Below are 11,243 nucleotides of genomic sequence, written 5' to 3'. Positions count from 1 at the left end.
CGCGGGCCTCTCACTGTCGCGGCCTCTCGTTGCGGGTCACAGGCTCCAGACGCGCAGGCTCAGTAGTTGTGGCGCACGGGCTTAGTTGCTCCGCGGCATGTGGGATCTTCCCAGACCAGGGCTCGAACCCGTGTCCCCTGCATTGGCAGGCAGATTCTCAACCACTGCACCATCAGGGAAGCCCTAGGCGCCTTCTTGAAGCTCCTTCTGCCGTTCATCTCAGCTCAGTTCCTTCCTGTTCTGCACAGAAGCTGATTTCCCCTTTGCTGGCTCTGTCAGCTGAGCTCAAAAGCAGGGTCGCGTCTCTGCTCCTGGCACAAATAACTTCTTGTGCAGCCTGGCTGGGTTTGGACGGGCAGCTGCCAGGCTTGTCATCTCCTACAAGGCCGTCCCGGTCACAAAGGAGCTTTGTGTGTGACCAGCGGGTGCTGGGCGGGAGCCCTGCTGGCTGAAGCGCTAAGTTCTTCCTGGTACTTGCTCTCACTGCCCTTGAGACCTGGGGCCTGGAGGGCACTGTGACCTGGCAGATGACCTTCCCCATGAAAAATAAAACTTGCCTCTGCTTCTCCCGCATGGTTCTTGGTTTGTAATTATCTGTGACTTCTCCAGGACTGACCAATCAATAAGGCAGTCTTGGAAAGCCTATCCCTCAGCATTTAGTGACTGGAAAATTCTACTTCCAGATCCCTGAGGGGTCAGGGCAGATTTCCAGTGAGTATTCCTAATTTGAAAAACCTGTCCTCGAATTTTCTTAATTCTAGAGATACTCCTCCAGAATGTGGGCTTCCTTTATCTGTGATTAGATGTGGAATGTGTACATTCAAATTCATAGGCTGCCCCACACAACAGTGCATAGGCCAGGCTACTTACCTCTTTACCTGTTAGTAAAGATGATTTCAAAGTGGCTTCAGAGGGAACTGACCAAACCTTACCGTCTTGGTCCAGAATCTCCTAGTCTCCCTACAAGAATGCTTTTCTTGCCTGAGACTCTCCAGTCTAGCACCTACTCAGTTTTTTTGTTGTTGTTGTTTTTTGTTTGTTTGTTCGTTTTTGACTAGTAGACTCTCTGATTTACTTTGCATGACATTTGCCCTTGTTTTAAGATTCTTTCTCTCAGCGTCCTCCTGATTCCTCCTTTAAATATTCCTTAAAAAGGCTCTGGCTTGGCCCCTTCTGTGTCATTTCATTCTTCCTCTGTGTCTTGCTAGTGGCACGGTGGCAACTGGACATGGGGTTTTGTGTTAGATACATCTGCTTTCAAAGCCTGACTGTGCTACTCCCTGGCTGTGTGACCTTGGGCAAGTAACTTACCCCCTCTAAGCCACAGATCCCTCCTCTGTGAAATGGGAATAAATGATTTGTTATTCTCGGGGATGTTGATACGACTGCTGAAAATAATCAGGAAAAGTACCTGGCACGTAGCAGAGACTCGGCAAACGTTAGCACACATCCCATGCCCTTTTCTTTTTTGATCTAGTTTAGTGTAAGCCCTTCCCAGTCGGCCTTCAGCAGACTTGAATTCCTGAGACAGAACCCCAAATGTCCAGAGCTCTTTCAGGTCTAAGCCAGTCTGGGCTCCACACCGGCTGCCCTCACGGAAGCGGGTGATTGACAGCTAGCGTTCACCCGGCCTGTGGTCCTGGTTCTCACTTAGGTCTCCATCTGAAGAAGCAGCGTCTACGCGGCGCCGCCCCTTCACTAACTCCACGCCAGGCTGCGCCAAGGAGGGGTATGTTTCAGAGAGACCCCCGGCAAATAAAGCCAAAAATACCTCTGACATGGTTCCACAACCTGGAAGTGACAAAGGACAAAGCCAAGGAACCAAAAGTATTGCGGTGCGGGTTTGGTTTTACCGAGCAGAAAGGCCAGGACTGGCTCTCACCTGCGTGTTGTTACCGGGGCAGGTAACTGGGAGATTCTTTCCCCTAGAGACGTTAGGGCGCTGCTGGAGCGCGCTGAAGCTCCCTAGGGGCCGGGGGACGTCGTGCACTCAGCCGTACTGTCAGGGCTTAGGTTTCTATTTGTGAAAACTTTCTGTATTGGTTGCTGCTTCTCGCCAGCCTCCACCGCGATTTGCGTGCTCTGCACGGCACAGCTGTGATGGGTTTCCAAACCCTCGCTGCAAGCGGACAAGGACGATTAGGTTGGACGAACGCTGGCGGTGGCGTCCTCGGAGTGGGGTTCCGCGGGGAGCAGCCCGCTGAGGTCAGAAAGACGCGGCTCGCGCTCCGGGTAAGTTGCAGGTCCCCGCTGGGCCCATTGATTGCAGTGCAGACTTGAATCCAAATTACTAAGGAAGATCATCATTTCAGGCAATTGCACTGACGCTGAAGACCAATGCTTTGAGCTTTGGGGTTGGACATTTAAGTCCGCCAGGTGTGTGATTATCTCGTTTCGACCCCGGAAAGCGCGGTTCCAGCTGGGCCCCCAGCGAGGGGTAGGGTGGGATTTCCAGAGGGAACCGAGGGAGGAGGGAGCACAGCTGCTCCGGCGGTCCCCAGCTCGCATCACCCAGGGTCCGGTGTCGGGGGGAGCGCAGGGGGCCCGAGTGGCTTCCAGCTCGCCTCTTTGGCGTCTCCCCGCGAGCAGCAGGCCGGGGAGTGGCGCTTCGCTTCCCTGGGGAGCTTCTCGGATTGCTGCCAGAGCCCCGGATTTTTTGGTTGGCGCGGGGAGATGGGGGTGGCGGCGTCAGGGCGCCGCTTCCCCCCTCCTCGCTCCCTCTCTCGGCCGCTGGGGGGCGCAGTGACCGCGCCACGCGGCTCGGAGCCGCGCCAGAGAGGAGACGCCGCGCGGCGCCCACATGGTTTTCCGCCGCTTGGTTGAGTCGGGCGGCGCCGGGGACGCGAGAGATGCGGGAGGCGGGGGGAGAGGGGGAGGCAGCTGGAGGGGGGCGGGGAGGGATGCCAGATAGGCGAGCGCAGAGCGGAGACTCGGGGGACCCCAAGGTAGGTCAGGGCAGTGCCGAGTCCCGCCCGCCCCGCCTCCGGGAGAAAGTAGGAGGGGGCATCTGGGTAAGGGTGGCGGATTTTTGTGGAGTTGCCTTGCAGGGGGTGAGGGTGGGGACGACCCTGTGCTCGGCTTGGGGCCGGAGGGGCGCAGGACCGCATCACCAGGCACTTTTGCGCAGGGCGACTCTCAGTAAGCGCGAATCCTGCGCCCTGCGTGGTCCCGGACGCTGGGCTCCGGACTCGGTGGCTTTTCCCGGTTCCACAAAAAGCGCCCACACGGCAGGCGAAGGCCCGCGGAGGAGCACCCACCCGCCTAACACGCCCAAACCTGGTGGCAAGCAACTTTTGGCTGCTTTAACTGAACTAGGTTAGAGCGCGAAAGCGCCGCGCAAGGTTTCGTCCGGGCGCCAGGTGTGACATCCACCTGCTGAGATTGCAGCGGGGAAAGCGGATGCTGCGTTTCACCCTCACCCCGCCTGCCCGTGGCCGCGCGGGAGGTTTGCTACCGACCTCCTGCGAAATTGATACTGTCGGCTTGGAGAAGGTAGAGCACCTTCAGAAGAGGGGTCCTTTAGCCTTAATGGGAACGAAGACTCAAAGGAAAGGGGATATTCGAGAGCTGCCCTGTGTTATGCCAGTGCAATTTGGAAGGATCTTTAAATTGAAGATGTGCCGGCAAAGTGCAAAGGACTGAGGGTCGGCAGACTTGGGTTTCTTGGACCCTGTCCTGAGGCCGAATAGCAGTGAGGTCTCAGCAAGTCAGGAAACCTCGTTGAACTTCAGTTTGCTTGTGTGAGAAGCGTGGGGATGGTTCCTGCCCCACCTCACCGGGTGGTTTGGAAGAGAATTGGAGGCAGGGTGGTATTTTGAAAAGTATAAAGTGTGGTTTGTACAAATTAAGCATTGCTGCCCACGCCTTTTTCCTGGCCACCAACGGAACCTTGCTCATAGCCGAGTTAAGGCAGGAACTTCGCGGCAGTGCGGGCGTTTTCCTGGTTACCTGTCAGAGGGGCGAGATGTGTGTTTCTCAATCTCTTGTTGCAGTTCCTCTTCATGGCACAGCCATCGTGAAACTGCCCAGCACAGTGTGACATCAGGGCACAGGAACTTTGCCTTGTTCATCAGCTTCTTTAGGGCGGGTACAAAGCGGGGGAGGTGCTCGGAGAGTGCACGAAAGTTGAAAGTCTTTGTTCGAGCGGCTGGGGGTTAGATTTGATTGGACATGTTCTTCGGGAGGTCAGGTTTAGCTCTGAAAGCATTGTTGGCTTTCTGAAGTTGGAGTTGTTTTCTGACGCGGGAAAAATTCTGTCAGAGCCAAGGATAGACATCCAAGAATAAGCATTTTAATTCGAATGCCTTTAGAGGAATCTAAGTAAAGAGCTCCGGAAATGCTTCCCACACAAATCATAGCACATAATAGCAAGGACAAGTTAGGATAGTTTCTCTTATTACTAAATTTAGATTCATATATCTAATACTGAAAGGAGAGATTCGCATGGTTGGTTGTGTTACTGTTAAAATTTAAGCAGTCCATTTGAGATAAGCGTGTCCAGCCTTCCAGAGGCTATAAACGTGGGCAATACTAGAGCCTGTATGTCATATTGTATCTTTTCATGATACCAAACAAGACCTCTGACTGGCTTTTCCATTTTAACTGAAAGGAGTTGAAAGGTGACTCATTTAAGAGATTGGGAAATAAAACTAGATTGTCTAATACAGAACAGTAAATCTTTATCAAATAACACAAAGGGTGATAATAAAGCTAACTTTTATAGACTATTGTGTGCCAGACTCCAATATGCATGTTACAATCCATTTAGTTCTTACAAAAGTCTGTAAAGAAACTGAAGCACAGAGACGTTGAGTCCCTTGCCCAAGGTCACACAGCTAGTAGTGAGGAATTTCTCTCAGACTGGCATAACAATTACATTTGATTGGTACTCTTGTGTTTGTTTCTTAACTTCTGCACTGGGTTTTCTCCCACACATACAGGCAGTCAGGAGTGAGACTAAGGGCTCTGGAGCAGGGATCCAGGACCCTGAGCTTGCTGCCAAGTTGCTGTGTGGTCTTTACTTTCTTTTTCTGAGCCTTGGTTTTTTCATCCACAAAATAGTGATAATAATCCCAAATTGAGTGAACGCTTTATTTCTCACCTGAACATGGAGTGTGAACTGTGAAAGAAATACTTCTCAGCACGTAAAGGGAAATTTCAGAGTCAAAGTGTTTTTGTCATCGGTTAACAGTAGGCTGGCAGGTGGCAAATGAGTAAAAGCTGGAGGAGACTACACACAATGTGATTTACCCAACAATTATGTTTGAAAATTGTTTTAAAAAATTCTTTAGTTCTGTTCTTGAATCCTTAGCATTACATTTATTAAAAGAGATAAATGCAAATCAGATCTCAAAGTTTTTCTGGCAAGTAACATTGAATAACACTCACAGCCAGCACATGCTTTTCTCTGGTTGAGTTCAGGTGATGAAAATTGGAGGGTGGAGGGTTTTTTTTGTTTGTTTGTTTTTTAATCCTTACATTCTACATCCTTTTATTCCAACAAGCTATAGTGGGTCAGAGAACAACCGAGTCCTGAAAATATATGTAAGTTACTTCCCTATCCTCTCTTTCTTTGTTTGGAAATTGTTCTTAGAAGACAGCTTTTGGGACAGCCAGTTTAAATCTGGTAGGTGAGGGAACTTGAACTTCTGTATATGCTTATATTAAGGGTATTTTAAACAATACGGTTCAGTTGTCAAATCATTTGAACTGTCCTGTGACCTATGTAAAATATTTTTGGGGGGCGGTTCTCACTCTTAATTTAGACTGTGGTCTTGATGGAGATTTGGGCTGAGGGAGGGAACCGTCTCAATGTTACTGATGTGGCCAGGCTCACAGCAGCCAGTCCGCGCTCGGTGAATTTTGATGATCTGGAGTGATGTTTGGATCTGTGCTATTTAAAGGTCTTCCCTTCACCCCTGTGCTGTTGTAGGTAAGAATGTGGACTTGGAGCGAGACTGCCTGGGTGGGAAACTGGCTCCATTGACTAACCGTGCCTCAGTTTCTCATCTGTAAAATAAAGACAGTGTTGTCATATCTACCTCATAGGTTGTTAGGAGGATCAGGTGTGTGTGTGTGTGTGTGTGTGTGTGTGTGTGTGTGTGTGTAGAAAGCCTAGAACAGTGTCAGGCACATAGTAAATGCCATCTAAGTGTTAGTAATGAACTGATGATGATGAATGCTCTCAGAGGATGAGTGCTATGGAAAAAGAAACAGGGCAGGTACTTCCCTTGTGGTCCAGTGGTTAAGACTCCACGCTTCCACTGCAGGGAGCACGGGTTCAATCCCTGGTCAGGGAACTAAGATCCCACATGCTGTGCAGTGTAGCCAAAAAAAAAAAAAGGCAGTAAATGGGGATAGTGTATACTTGTAGGGATGCAGTTTTTAACAGGGTGATAGGGAAATTCTCAACCCAAAGGTAAATTTGAGTAAGACAGGGGGGTAGAAGGGTGTAGGGGTGTGGAGGGGTATAGTGGTGTAGGGTTGCAGAGGAGTATAGAGGTGTAGGGGTACAGAGGTAGATAAGGAGGTCAGAGAGGTAACTTAGGGACACACGGACAGATATATAGCACATGTAGAAGGGTCTTTTTTAACTTGGGAATTTTCTTATGGAAAATTTCAACCATTAAGTAGAGAGAACAGTCCATGTGCCCTTCTCCCACCTTCAACAATGATCAACGTGGCCAGTGTGTTTCATCCATATCCCCCCACTGGCACTGTTTTATTTTAAAGCAAATTCAAGAAATTCTATCAATTATTTCTAAATCCTTCTGTATATATTTCTGAAAGATAGGCACTTAACCAAACATGACCATGATACTTAATATCTTTGACTTTGTTTTCCCATCTCTAAATTGGGACCAGCAGAACCTCCCCTGCAGTGCTTGTGTAAAGATAAGGGTTGACGCTTGGAGCCCTCAGTGTAGACAATCAGTGCCCCGTTATTCAGCCATCATGCCAATGGTATTGTCCTTACTCTCCCTTGGGTTTTTTTTTTTTTTCCTACATAGTTCAGTCATGGCATTTTCACTTCTACTTACTCTCTCTCTCCCTTCTCCATGCCTACCTTAGGCACATTTATTCCGTACTCCCTTTATCTACTCTCTTTTTCCCCTTTTAGCTTTCAGTGCTTTTGTTCTCAGCCTGACTTACAGCTTGTGCTCCTTTGATCCCTGTGGCCCACGAAATACCAGTGCTCTGTAGTCTTCCCAGACCTTTTTGAAGGGAGATGGGTACTTGGCCCATTTCATTTTTTCAACAGCATTATTGAGATTGAGGTAGAATTGATATAACATAGAATTCACCCAATTAAAGTGTACAATCCAGTGGTTTTAGTGTCTTCGCAGGTATGTGCCAGAATTCCCACAGCTGGTTTGAGAACATTTAGAACCTCAAAAAGATACCTTTTACCTGTTGCCCCCTATCTTCCCATCCCCCAAAGCAACTGCTAATCTACTTTCTGTCCTATGGATTTGCCTATTCTGGACATTTCATTCATTCATAAATAAATGAATACATAAGAAATATTTTTGTCACTGGCTTCTTCCACTTAGTAGGATGTTTTCAGGGCTCATCCATGTTGTAGCATGCATTAGTACTTCCCTTCTTATTATGGCTGAATAATATTACATTATATGGCTGTAGTGTACTTTGTTTATCCATTTTTCAATCGATGAACATTTGGGTTGTTTCCACTTTTTAGCTATTATGAATAATACTGCCATTAACATTCATGTAGGTATAGAAACATCAAATCACTGTTTTGTAACAGGAACTAACATAGTGTTGTAGGTCAATTATACTTCAAAAACAAACAAATTTATAGAGAAAGAGATCAGACTTGTGGTTGTCAGTGATGAGGTTGGAGGGGGAGGGGAGGGGGATTGGATGAAGACAGTCAAAAGGTACAAACTTCCAGCTATAACACAAATAAGTGCTAGCGATGTAATGTACAACATGATTAATATAATTAACACTTCTCTATGCTATATATGAAAATTGTTAAGAGAGTAAATTCTAAGAGTTCTCATCAGAAGAAAAAAAGTTTTTTCTATTTCTTTAATTTTGTACCTATATGAGAGGATGGAAGTTCACTAAACATACTGTGATAATTGCTTCACAGTGTATGTAAATCAAATCATTATGCTGTAAACCTTAAACTTATACAGGGCTGTATGTCAGTTACATCTCAATTTTTAAAATTCATGTATTAGTTTTTGTGGTAACACATACTTTCATTTCTCTTGGGTGTATAGCCAGGAGTGGAATTGCTTGTTCAAATGGTAACTGGATGTTGAACCAGCTGAGGAACTGTCAGACCGTTTTCTATCAATAATATGGCTCCCCATTTTAGTTTGCCCAAATATGGGAATCTAGCTATCTTTCAAGTGCAGGTACCCACCCTTACTTTGGGTAAATTTTTGTATTAATATTTTTCTAAGTCTTATTTAGTTATCTAATTATATTCATGTACAAGTCTTTTTTGTTATTGATGTTTTTTGTTGTTTCTTTTTTTAAAATTATATTTTGGCTGCGTTGGGTCTTCGCTGCTATGCACGGGCTTTCTCTAGTTGCGGCGAGAGGGGGCTACTCTTCATTGCAGCACGTGGGCTTCTCACTGCGGTGGCTTCTCCTGTTGCAGAGCACGGGCTCTAGGTGCGCGGGCTTCAGCAGTTGTGGCACACAGGCTTCAGTAGTTGTGGCGCACGGGCTCAGTAGTTGTGGCTTGCGGGCTCTAGAGCACAGGCTCAGTAGTTGTGGTGCATGGGCTTAGTTGCTCCATGGCACATGGGATCTTCCTGGACCAGGGCTTGAATGTGTGTCCCCTGCATTGGCAGGCGGATTCTTAACCACTGTGCCACCAGGGAAGTCCCTGTTATTGATTTTTGAGTAAAGCATTACTTGAGCAGTGGTCCCCAAAGTGGAAGTTATGTACCTCTAGGGTACAAGATGATTCATTGGAAAACAAGAACAAAATGGTATGTTCTTGCATCTTTTCAATGATGCTTTATAATTATACAGTGTATTAGAATATCTGTGTATGTGTAAGATTTATAAGTAAATAGTCCTATATTGGAGATGTAAATGCAAAGATTTTTTTTTTACAAGTAGGAAATCATATAAAATTCTGGGGACAACTGTTCTAAAGGCATGAGCTCAAATATATGTAGCTCTGTGGTTATTAATCCCATGCTTTGTGACAATTCTGATGGGGAAATTCTTAAAATTAGTTTGCTAAAGAAATTGAAAATATCCTGCTAATTTCAGCCCAAATGGAACATGTAAATACCAGTGGAAGGAGCTTTGGATCAGGTGTTGGACTTTTATTTTTATTCTACTTCTGCTGATTACTAATGGTGAGACTTTGGGCAAGTCCCCTAAAGGTCTGCATTTCAGTTCCCAAATTGGCCTAATAACACCTGAAATATCATAAATTTTCATTGTGCAGAACGAGAGTGGTAAGTGTGACATATGCAGTGAACACAGAAAGTTAGTCATTTGTGCATCTTGTGCAACCCTGCAGTTTTCTTAGGCAAATGTCTGGGTTTCCTTGACCTTTTCCCTGGCTGGGTCTTCCCCTTCCCACCCCACCCTGCTTTCTGTCCTTCCTCTGTGTTCTTCTGACAACAGACCTTCAAAATTAAGGGTCATTGCCAAAGGTTGAGTTGGACGGAGAGGAGTCGTGGGATGCCACCAGCCACCATTGCGGTATGGCACTGTTTCCTTCCTGGTGCTTTTCGTATGAGAACACAGCATTCAGCACATGTGCAGTGAAGGTGCAGCTGTCTCAAAACTGCAGTTTACTCTGATTCCTGGCCACTGTCATGGAAGCTATGGAGTTGCATTATTGGGCATCTTAAAGGTTTCTGTGTGATCTGTGATCGCTTGAGTCTGTAGACATCCTTGGAGGACATTAGCCTTTGCTTAAAGTCAAAGCATGAAGGGAAGTAGATACAGAAAGATGGGAAGAGGTTCTGGGGTCTGTGTTAACCAAAGAGCTCACATGCTGTGGTTAAAGATCATTTCATTCTCTGCTTTCTTTTGTCTCTTACCTGGCATGCTCAGTAAGACACCATAACACAGGGAGAAATGAATTTGACCTTCACCCTCAACTCTTGTTTGTGATTTCTCTTCTCTAACACCCTTTATTCTAAGGAAATGGTTGGCAGATATTTTAGGTCGTGGTCTCCAGTTTCTTCTACAGGGTGACATCTGTTCTTGGCTTCCTTTCTTGGGCAACGGAAATAACTAATATAACCATGCTTAGGTACTGTTGGTTAGTTTGTTCATTCTTTTATTCATATACTCAATGTATTTATTGAGTACCTATGATATGCCCCTGTTCTAGATACTAGGGACAGATCAGTGAAGAAAATTAAAAGTTTTTGAAATCCCCTCAAAGATTTTACATTCTAGTGGGTGTAAGTCACTGAGGTTAAATGAAATGAGGATTAGTGCTGAGGAGTAAGGAGAGAAAGATAGTTGCGAAGGGGGAGAGGAACTATGGGGGAGGGGCAGTTGCCATTATTTATAGGGTGACCAGGGAGGCCTCACAGAGAAGGTAACATTTAAGATGAGTCTTTGATGCTCCCAGTTATGTATTCAGGTACTAGTGCTGAGGCAGAGAAAATCCTAAATCCTAAACCTGACATGCTTGCTCCTAGCCCTGGAGTATCTTTAAGATTGTTAGGGGTATTAGGAGCTAAAGCCGTCTCGCTACCATCAAAGTGCTGGCTGCTTATGGTCTGCAAGACTTTTGTCTTGCAGCTTCTCTATAGAGGTTCACAGTGAGTCATCCGCCCCTCTTGCAAAGGTTGCATCTTTGCAGCAGACACTGTACCTCAGCAGTGGCCCTAGTAATGCAGTCATTCTCAATGGGACCAATGACTCCAGTGCTCAGGGACCTTCCAGAATGACTTGGGGTGTTGCGGGTCGAGTCCTGGAGTCTTTCCTTTGTCTAGGGCCTTTGCTGCTGCACATGTGTTAACTAGTAATCTGGCCTGTGTTTACCTTCAGTAGGAAAATCTCAATAGAAATGACAGTAAGCTTTGCAACTGGCTTTCTCTTCCTTTAAAATGTGTTTGGAAATTGATTTTATCTTTGCACCTAAGCATCTCTGATTCAAGGGAGCTCATTTGTGACAGTGGGAAGGACTTTGAGAAGATGCCAAGCATTCCTTAGACCCATGTTACCTGCTGCCAGTCAGTGCCTGAAATTTATGAATGTGTCTAGTCCCTGTCTCC

The sequence above is a fragment of the Eubalaena glacialis genome, chromosome 16, assembly GCF_028564815.1.
Source record: "Eubalaena glacialis isolate mEubGla1 chromosome 16, mEubGla1.1.hap2.+ XY, whole genome shotgun sequence".
NCBI lineage: Eukaryota > Metazoa > Chordata > Mammalia > Artiodactyla > Balaenidae > Eubalaena > Eubalaena glacialis.
This window is presented reverse-complemented; position numbering follows the sequence as displayed.